The sequence below is a fragment of the Notolepis coatsorum genome (genome assembly GCF_963971535.1).
Source record: "Notolepis coatsorum genome assembly, chromosome: 11".
Taxonomy (NCBI): Eukaryota; Metazoa; Chordata; class Actinopteri; order Aulopiformes; family Paralepididae; genus Notolepis; species Notolepis coatsorum.
In genome coordinates, this window is record NC_140175.1 from 123771477 (window position 1) to 123782347 (window position 10871).

Genomic DNA, 10871 nt, shown 5'->3' on the forward strand with positions numbered 1-10871 from the left:
AACTGGTCAGACTACTGCTTGACCTTACTCCTAGAACCCACCTCACCCCTGCCCACTTTGACAACCTAGGATGGCTTAGAGTAGACGACAGAGTACAGCAACTTGCAATGGGCCTGGTCTACAAGATACACTACACAACTAAGGTACCCATGTACATGTCAAAATACTTCCCAAAGGTCAGTGAATACCACAACCACAACACCAGAGGGAGCTCCACAAATCATGTTAAACCCAGATTCGGCTCAAACAAGGGACTAAACACGTTTCGCAATTATGCCACAACAATGTGGAACTCCCTACCCACAGCCGTAAAGGAATGTGAATCCCTACCCTCCTTCAAAACCGCTCTCTGCAATTAGAAACTGTCCAAACCCCCCCCCAATGTACAGTTTCTTCCCCTTTGAATATATATATTTTTATGATCTCTTTCTCGGAAACAGTACTGTATTTGTATGTCTTGTATGTCATAAATGTCTTGATGAAACAGTACTGTATGTCATAAATGTCTTGATGAAACAGTACTGTATGTCATAAATGTCTTGATGAAGTGAAAATGGGGGACCCTGATGTAAACAAGATGAAAGTCTTTCTCTGGTCTGCATCCCCTTAACAATTGTGTGTATTGAGCCGTACTGTATTGTACCCATTCTGCAATCTGTTAATACAGTTTTCAATTAATCAATGCAAATTGACCTCCCTCACTACTTTTAAGGACTCTATCGCAGTTGTTTACACACACAGGTAACTGTCACCCAGCCTTTTAACTGTCCTGTCCTGCTTCATGTATTACATACCTTGTCATTTTGTTTGTGTTTAATTACTTCCCTTACCTCTGTGATGCATGTATCGTCTGTCTCTTTTTTATTTATTGTGTCCCCTTTCCCTGTTACCCTTCAATAGGACCTTTTGTCCTCACGCCAGGCCATCATTGTAAATAAGAATTTGTTCTTAATTGACCTGCCTGGTTAAATAAAATAAAAACAATAAAATTACCTGGGGATTGGCTGACAAACAACCCCCAGGGCCCTATTCCCCGTACCTGGTTCAACTAAGTCGATCAAGAGTCCCATTATCCAGATTCAGTTAACCCGATGTTTGAAGCCGGGATTTTCCTGTTCCTGGAACGCTGATTCAGTCTCGTTAACTCGAGCCAGACTTGAGACTCTGGATAAGTGCGCGCGGCCGCTTCAGTTGAAAAGACAGCAGGTGTAGATCGCAGAAATCCTGATCTTCTAACGGCATTGATTGATTGATTGTTTTACTGATTGCAGGCGGCTCAATAGCCTTGCCGACAAGTTAAATGCATAATCTATAGGCTAATTTTAAATCCCTCATTACCCCAATCAATCAGATTATATTTCTTTAAACGTTCCTGCTGGCAGTAGGTTTATGCATTGAATAATCAAATGAGATCTTGCTAGCGAAAATAATTAGTTCAACTGTTTCAGAATAAGGATACGGCTCTCTTATCCATTGATTGATGTATGGTGGATTTTTTATTTATCTGTACTGCGGTGTGACGGTTTGTCCTTTTGACTTTCACGCAGATGACCGGGGTTCGAATCCTAGTCTTTTCCTTCTTTTTGCAATGTAGGAATAATTAAATTTGGTGCACGTTGAGAGCTATATAAAGAATGACATCCTCAATGCATGTAGATTTATAATATTTTAACTTAAAACTAGGCTACTTTTGCGTATAATCATTAATATTATATTCCAAAAAAATTATATTGGAAACGCAGGGTTTGAACACCGGTCACCCGGTTGCCAGGATTCAGCACTAGCCGCTGCACCACTGTGCCAGACATGATATACTCATTGTTTATGCATTAATGGACGAGAGACCCGTGTTTAGAATATTTTTCTTACCAAAAAATGAAGTTTTATCTCTTTATTCTCAAATGCATTAATGTGACGTCAACGGCTCATTCAATTTCTCAAACCCGTCAAACAGCGCATCTCATCAGACATTTTAATCCCAGTTACAATATCACACAAAAACCACAATCCCCGCATAGACACTTCAATTTTATGCTTGAATGAAACACAATCCGGCGCTCCGTTAAGCAAATCTACAGCGGAGATTAATATATGAAACTAATCAGAGCCAAACGGCCGATAGGTTTCATTCATTAAAAATATCCCCGCGGGATTCACATTTGCAATGAGCCGTTATTAAAATAACCACATGCAGCGTGTATCGCGACTCCGAGCGCCGTATATGACGTGCATTATTTTATTTAGGACAAAGTAAATCTATAGGCTCAATATGATTTATTATCAGCATTTAGTTCTATTATTATACATTTCAAAAGCCCCCTCTAGGAAAACGAAGCACAGAAACGTAATTCAGAATGGTATAAATGGGATCTCTAGACTGTGAGAATCATTTCAGGAAACGAGCTGTCACTCCTTTGCGGGGGCGTGGCCATGGTTCATCCGGCTAACTGAACTTAACCCTGCTCCCGACCAGGCTCAAACTTTTTGATCTGTTGTCATGGTGATTTGGACAATCGCGCGTCGGGGAACAGAAAGGTCCGGCTTAAGTCAGGCTTGACCGAAAGTTATCCGGCTAACTCAGTTATCCAGGTACGGGGAACGGGGCCCTAGCTCTCCCTTAGAAATGTGGTGAGGTGATGGAGAAAGGGCTTTATGATACCAGCCCACAGCTGTGGCGGCTCGCCACTAGGGGCGCTCGGGCGCCGCCCCCCCTCAGGCCCTGCCCTGGTTATATGAGAGAACAAGAATTTTTATTTTTTTTTGTTTTATAGCCCTATAAATAATATAAACATGTTTAAAATGAATAATATTTACTCATTTTAAGTATGTTTGTGTTTCCAATGCACAATATAACGTTATTATATAAAATAAAAAATACTCGTTTTCTTGAACAGGAAGTGACTCACTTTTTTTTTTTTTTTTTATTTCTCGGCCCGGGCTAGACGCGATAGCGCTCTGAGTGCGCGTCACGGTTTGATCGCTGTATCCGTCACAGCCAATCAGTGCGTAACGCGTTGTGCGTTGAAATATGACTATTATGTTGGAATCCGGGCGCGATTTGAAGCGGTCTAGGCAGCAGCGTCAAGAATTTCTGTAGCCGCATTTCGCGGAGACGCTCTCTGATTGGCCAACGCCAGTTTTTTTTTCCGTAGCAGCATTTCGCGGAGACGATCTCTGATTGGCCGAATCCAATTTCTAATGTTCCAATTCTAGCTTATTCCTAGGTTGGTGGTAGAGATAGTTGTGTTGTTGTGAGATGCAGCTGTTTGTCTTAGAGCGCGACTGCAAGTTCTTTAGACGGTTAAGCTTAGGCACTCTTTCAAAGTTGGTTAAGGTTAGAGTTTGTCTTAGAGCATGGCGATAGAACGCCAGGTAGTTTGCAGTCTGTTCGACGCGGAAATGGACAAAGAAATGAAGTACTTGTGTTGTGTGGTGCTAACTGCTAACAAGCTAACACTTGGCTAACAAGCTATATGGCGGATGCAGTCTGGACACAGTGGACAGTGGTCTGGAATACATCAACAGTGGATTATACACTTTATCAAGCCCTCCTGCCCTGGACGTTTCAACTAAACAGTGAGTCTCTCTCTCTCTCTCTCTCTCTCTCTCTCTCTCTCTCTCTCTCTCTCTCTCTCTCTCTCGCTCTCTCTCTCTCGCTATACACAGCTGTCTCCGCGAAATGCGGCTACGGAAAAAAGTATTGACTGTGCTTGCTGAGACGATAATAGGCTAGCGATTCAAAACGCGCTGCTGTGTTGTGAACTATAACATTAATTTAGCTGCTGCTGATGCATAATGAATGAATGGTGAGTTGTTTAAAATGACAACATACATGTGTTAATTTTATTTGATTGATCCGAGAGACAGAGAGAGAGATTGCTCCAGAGCATCTCAGAGCATTACATTTTCAACTCGACCTCCTAACGTGAACTGCGACCCACAAGTTCACAAGTTCACCAGCCACTACTGGCCCACAGTGAAGATGGCAGACCACTCCAAGGCATGAGGCTTCTTCCCCAGGCCATCAGAGTCTTGAACACTGAACTCTCCACACACACACACACACACTGTACACGTGTGGTGGATTTCTCTGTCCAAACTGTCCACCCATTATGGAAATATGGGTATGTTGGTTGAATATTGAGTCCCACAGGTCTACAGCTGCTGGGAGATTGTAAATCGGTATGATCAGTGCAACCACACGGGGTCTAGCCTCATAGTAGTCGGAATAACACGCAATACTAAAGGTTAATGGATAGATACTGTGTGACCTGTTTTCTCTGGAGGACCACGAGGGGGGGGGGGGAAGGAAACCCTTTAGATTCACATAGTCATAAGATGATTAAACTTCCCCCTCGCCTGTATACGACAGGATACTGGTCACGTGGGGCGGCCAGAGCAAACACAGCCTTTTGTCTTCTCCCCTATGTTGGAACTTAGCATACAGAAGGGAGTTTGGGTTTATAGCCAGCTATAGTGAAACATTTTCAATAGAACAATAGGTTACAGGAGGTAACGCCGGAAAGGTTGAGTGGAAAACCCCCCAAGCTAGTTTGGGGGCGCAAACACCTGGTCAGACCGGAGTCTTGACAACAGGAGGTCACCATTTGGCTGGTCTCCTTATTTTATCCTCTAAGGAAAGTTAGGCTCAACTCTTTTAACATAGGGTATTAGATAAGCAAAGAAAGACCAAACTAGACTCTTATTTCACCTCTGCACAGTATAATTAAGTTAGAAATATAGTTCAAATTAAGAGACATTGGATCTGGAAAACTGGACAATAGCTAAACAGTTGAAACGTCTATATTTAACTAAGAAATATAGACTTCTTTGTTCTCATCACAGAACCAGCAATAAGGCTAAACTTAGTTATAACTAGAGCTGGGCTGTTAACGGCGTTAACATGCTGCGTTAACGCTATACTAGTATCGCGCGATAATATAATTAACGCATTAAATTTTAATTTTTTTTTACATTTTTTTTTTTTACCTTTATTTACCCAGGGTAGGTTCGCTGAGCACAGATGCTCTTTTTCAGGAATGCCCTGCTTCACATTCACACAGTTCCATTCACACCTGGGAGCTGCCCAGTACAACCACAGTTGACACCATTGGCCACTGAGCAACTCCACTGGAGCAGTTGATTCAAGCCATGTCACATAGTTCAAGTTTGAAATGATTCTTTCTGTTTTGCTCCTGAGAGTGCTAGATACTGTACTGTACTGGTAATATTATTTATTTGTGTTAACTTCTGAATAAAACAACTTATTAAACACAAGTACATCTTATTGAACATTATTTTGATATTTCATTACCAATTATCATAGCAAAACAGCTTTTTCAAACAGTCTGTAATGCATTTTGGAAACGGGAGATGGGCTCATGGTGTAATGGGCCACCTGGTCATTATTTGGGTAGAACACACATATTTTGAATGGCTTCGGCAGATTTTTTATTTTTTTTTAGCCATTTTAATGGTTCCAAATTTCAATCAGAAAACGACAACATTCACGATCAAGTATAGTCTTTGCTAAAATCTTACATTATTAAACTATAAAAATAGATACTGGGGTATAAAACAAACTATAAATGGAGAAATATCTTTTTAGAGACATTAAAGCCGGCCCCTCCTATGGTCAGAGGGGACGGCAGGCCTGCTCAAAATGGCCGCTTTGGGCTCTCAACCAATTGGCATCTCTCTCTCTTCTTACCTGTTCCACCCCACGGGGACGGTACCGACCCCTTTTTGACATTATTATCATATATTAATATTTTTATGAGTGATGCAATAAATTAACGTTTTTAAAATCAAACGTTTTCAAGTATTATTATCACTACTATGTCACAAATACATGTAGAATGTAAAACGTTAGGTTGGCAATAGTTTAGCAATAGGTTAAAAGTGAGTTTATATAATTTTAAGTTTTTATTTTTCACTCGCGTTTTTGACCCGGAAGCGGAAATGAAAATGTTGAACGATCGGAATTGGAATCTTTTTGCGGCCATTTGCAAGAGGACCTCGCTAGCTATCTGCCAGTGTTGGAATTTCTCCAATCTACACTTCCTGTGGTCCGCTATGGTCGTTCAAAGTTCAGCGTTCTGAATGAATCATATCAATAATTGTTATGATTCGCGATAATAAGCTACAAAAGGTAACGTTTTTGACAAATATTGAAACGCAGTCAGTTTCTCCACACTATTGTAATCATGTAGGAATAATTAGATCTGAAATTAGTTACAAAATGATTACACTGTGGGAGAAATAAAAAAGTACAGTCGATTACATTAAATATCAGTATATGTTATTATGCACGCCTGGTGATACTATATCCAAATTGAACTCGGCCATTTGAAAGATACTATATGTATATATATATAAATGTGCGAATTGGCTATAATAAGGTAATGTATATGTTAAGGTTTGACACCGACCCCAAACGCTAACGACACAAGAGAGTAGGATTCAGAGTTGCCAAATACGAGGGCTTGTTTATTTGGTAATAGAATAAGTGAAACAGGGAAAGCAGGTCAACAAGAAACAGGTACAATGAACAAGGGGCAAAGTTCTGCTGCTCTGCAGCTTCTCCCGGAAGGGTAGTCTTGGGAAGCAGGAGCAGACCTCTGTACCGCTCTGCAGACTCTCACGGAGGACCTCTCAGATGTAGTGCAAGACCGAGAGAGGGAGAGAGGGAACGGGTCAGTGACAGAGCAGACTTGAAACGAGCTGGAGGACAGGGTGTTATATTCTTCGTGTTAAACAACACAGTGATGTGCAATAATCCAAAAACAGCCCAAGTGAATATCTTCATGTAAACACACAGTGAGCAAAAATCCAAACACCGTCCAAAAGTGAAATACTATCTTCGTGTAAACACACAGTGAGCAAAAATCCAAACACAGTCCAAATGTGAAACAATATCTTCGTGTAAATACACAGTGAGCAAAAATCCAAACACAGTCCAAATGTGAAATAATATCTTCGTGTAAATACACAGTGGGAGGTGGAAGATCCCAAAAATATTATTCCATAAGGAAAGAGCAAAAACGATAAAGGCTGGGTGAGTGACTGTCTGACAAAAAGGTGGTAGACTTCAGTGTAAAGGTTACACACGAAAATCGGAAATAGGTCAAGACAGTCAATCTAGAAAAACTCACCCAGACGAGCTGCGTAAAGGAACAGGAACTACAGTGGAGGCGAGCGCGCGCCACGGAGCAGGTATCCAAGCGAAGGCTTCTAGGAATTCCTGGAGAATAGCACAGTGAAACAGAAGCAACGGGGAAAAACATCCAGCGACAAATCAAGACGAACCAACAACTTAGGGTGGGGAAAACGGGGTATAAATAATGAGGGATCGATTGATTGAAAAGCAGTGACAGCTGGGGAATGTGATTGAAAAGCGTGGGGAAGTGAGAGAACCAATCAGCGACGTCTCAGATGACGTCAGCGGGGAGAAACGTGTGAACGAGGGAATTGAAATACTTGACAGAAAAAATGAATGAAAACAAAGCGAGGGTGGTTAAAGGAACAGAACGAGTGAGAAGGCAAGGACAGAAACCTCACAGTACCCCCCCCTCCACGGGAGCCGCCCGGCGACCAGGCCGACCCGGCTCGTCAGGATGGGCCCGATGGAAGTCGGTGATCAAGCCGGGATCCACGATGAGCTGCCGGGAGACCCAGCTACGCTCCTCAGGGCCGTAACCCTCCCAGTCCACCAGGTATTGGAATCCCCGGCCCCGCCGACGAACGCCCATCAACCGGCGGACCTGCCACTGGGGGTGACCATCCACTAGCACAGGAGGCGGTGGATCAGGAGCTGGAGGCATAAGGGGACTGAGGGAGACGGGCTTAACCCGGGAGACATGGAACACGGGGTGGATGTGCATGGATGCAGGAAGCTTCAGGCGCAGGGCCGCCGGACTGAGTACCTTCAGGACCTCGAAAGGACCGACGAAGCGAGGGTTGAGCTTCTTGGCCGAGGACCGTAGCGGGAGGTCCTTCGCGGAGAGCCACACCCTCTGCCCAGGGCGGTAAGTCGGCGCGGGAACCCGGCGCCGGTCGGCACCACGACAGGCGCGCTCAGATGTCCGGAGCAGCGCGGTCCTGGTGATCTCCCAAACGCGACGGCAGCGGTCGAGGTGGACCTGCACGGAGGGAACTGCCACTTCCGTCTCCAGTGCGGGAAAAAGAGGGGGCTGGTAGCCCAGGGAGGCCTCAAAAGGGGAGAGGCCGGTGGCGGAACTGACCATCGAGTTGATCGAGTATTCAACCCAGGGAAGGAAACGACTCCAGGATGCCGGCCTCTCGGCTGCCACACACCGAAGAGCAGACTCCACGCTCTGGTTCATCCTCTCCGTCTGCCCGTTTGTCTGGGGATGGTAGCCAGAGGAGAGACTGACCGTTGCCCCCAATCCCTTGCAGAAAGCCCGCCATACCTGGGAGGTGAACTGGGGCCCCCGGTCAGAGACGATGTCCTGGGGAAAGCCGTGAAGGCGGAACACGTGGTGCGTCAGGAGGTCCGCCGTCTCGGCTGCTGAGGGAAGCTTGGAGAGGGCCACGAGGTGGACCCCCTTGCTGAATCGATCCACCACGGTCAGAAGGCAGGTGTTCCCCTGGGAGGAGGGTAGACCAGTGACGAAGTCGAGCGCCACATGTGACCACGGACGGCTTGGAACGGGAAGTGGCTGCAAGAGCCCGGAGGGTGCCTGGTGAGAGGCCTTGCTGCGGGCACAGACTGCGCAGGCCAAAACGAACTCCTTGACGTCGTTCCGCATGGTGGGCCACCAGAAACGACGAGCCAGGAAGGAGAACGTGCGATGGACGCCTGGGTGGCAGGCGAACCGGCTGGTATGGCCCCACAGCAGTACCTGGGACCGGACAGAGTCAGGGACGAAGAGACGGCTCCTAGGGACGTTGCTTGGAGCACGTTGGAAGCGTAGGGCACGCCTCACCACACCCTCGATGCCCAAGGTGATGGCTCCAACCACTCGGGCCTCCGGGATGATGGGAGATGGGTCCTCAGAGGGTGGAGCCCCCTTGGAGTGCATCCGGGACAGGGAGTCGGCCTTCGTGTTGCGGGAACCGGGGCGGAAGGTCAGCGAGAAGTCGAACCGACTGAGGAAACTGGCCCATCTCGCCTGCCGACCGTTGAGGCGCCTGGAAGCGCGGATGAACGTTAGGTTCTTGTGGTCCGTCCAGATGGTAAAAGGCTCCTCGGCACCCTCTAGCCAATGACGCCACTCCTCCAGAGCAGCCACGACCGCCAGTAGCTCCCGATTGCCGGTGTCGTAGTTCCTCTCGGCGGGGAGGAAGCGACGCGAGTAGAAGGCGCAAGGATGTACCTTCTGGTCGGAAGGAGAACGCTGAGATAGGACAGCGCCCAGGCCAGAATCCGAGGCGTCCACCTCCACGATGAACTGTCTCTTGGGGTCAGGGTGGAGCAGGATAGGAGCGGAAGTGAACCTTCTCTTGAGGGAGCGGAACGCAGCGCGTGCCGCTGGGGACCAGTCGAACGGCAGAGCGGGGGAGGTCAGCTTGGTAAGAGGCTCCGCCACTTGGCTGTAGTTCCGGATGAACCTTCGGTAGAAGTTTGCGAACCCGAGGAAACTCTGTAGCTCCTTCCGAGTGGTGGGTTCCGGCCAATCCTCCACAGCCTGGATCTTGCGAGGATCCGCTCGGGTCAAGCCCTTCTCCACGATGAAGCCCAGGTAGTCGACGGAGTTGGAGTGGAAACGGCACTTCTCCGCCTTGACGAAGAGCCGATTGTGGAGGAGGCGCTCCAGCACCCGGCGGACATGCAGGATGTGTTCCTCGAGGGTCCTGGAAAAGATTAGAATGTCGTCCAGGTACACCACCACGAACACCTCCAGCATGTCACGGAGGACATCGTTCATGAGTGCCTGGAATACCGCCGGGGCGTTGGTGAGGCCGAACGGCATCACAAGGTACTCATAGTGGCCCCTGGGGGTCTTGAAGGCGGTCTTCCATTCATCGCCCTCACGGATACGGACAAGATGATAGGCACTTCGGAGATCCAGCTTGGTGAAGAACGAGGCCTGGGTCAGTGGCTCGAAGGTGGAGCTCATGAGAGGTAGGGGGTATTTGTTCTTGATGGTGATCTCGTTGAGCTGACGATAGTCGATGCAGGGTCGCAGGTCCCCATCCTTCTTACCAACAAAGAAGAACCCGGCCGCCACCGGGGAGGAGGAAGGCCGAATGAGTCCTGCTTCCAATGACTCAGAGATGTAGAGATCCATCGCCTTCTTCTCCGGGACAGTCAGACTGTAGAGGCGGCTGCCGGGAAGGGGAGCCCCTTGGCGGAGGTCGATGGCGCAGTCATAGGGGCGGTGAGGTGGAAGGGACTGAGCCCTGGTCTTACTGAATACCTCCATGAGGTCGTGGTACTCGGGAGGAATGGACGAAGGATCCGGGGGCAACTCACCAGCTGGTCTCCGGGGCGGGGGACAAGACGCCGCCTGTAGACAGCGGGCGTGACAGGAGGAGCTCCAGCCCCTGATGGTACCGGAGGCCCAGGCGATGTGGGGCTCGTGCAGCGCGAGCCAGGGCCTACCCAGGACCACCGGGACAAGGGGGGATTGGGTAATGAGGAACTGGATCCTCTCTACGTGGTTCCCAGCAATGGTCAGCAAGACTGGGCCGGTCCGTTGAGAGATGTCGGCCAGGCGGTGTTGGTCCAACGAAAAGATCTCCAAGGGCCTCACAAGGGCCTCAAGAGGTATGTTGGCTTGGGTGGCAAACTCGAAGTCGAGGAAGTTCTCGTCTGCCCCAGAGTCGATGAGGGCCTCCACCGTGGCACGTTGGTCCCCCCAGGCCAGGGTGACGCTCAACAGATGGTCAGGTGGTGCGCGGCGCTG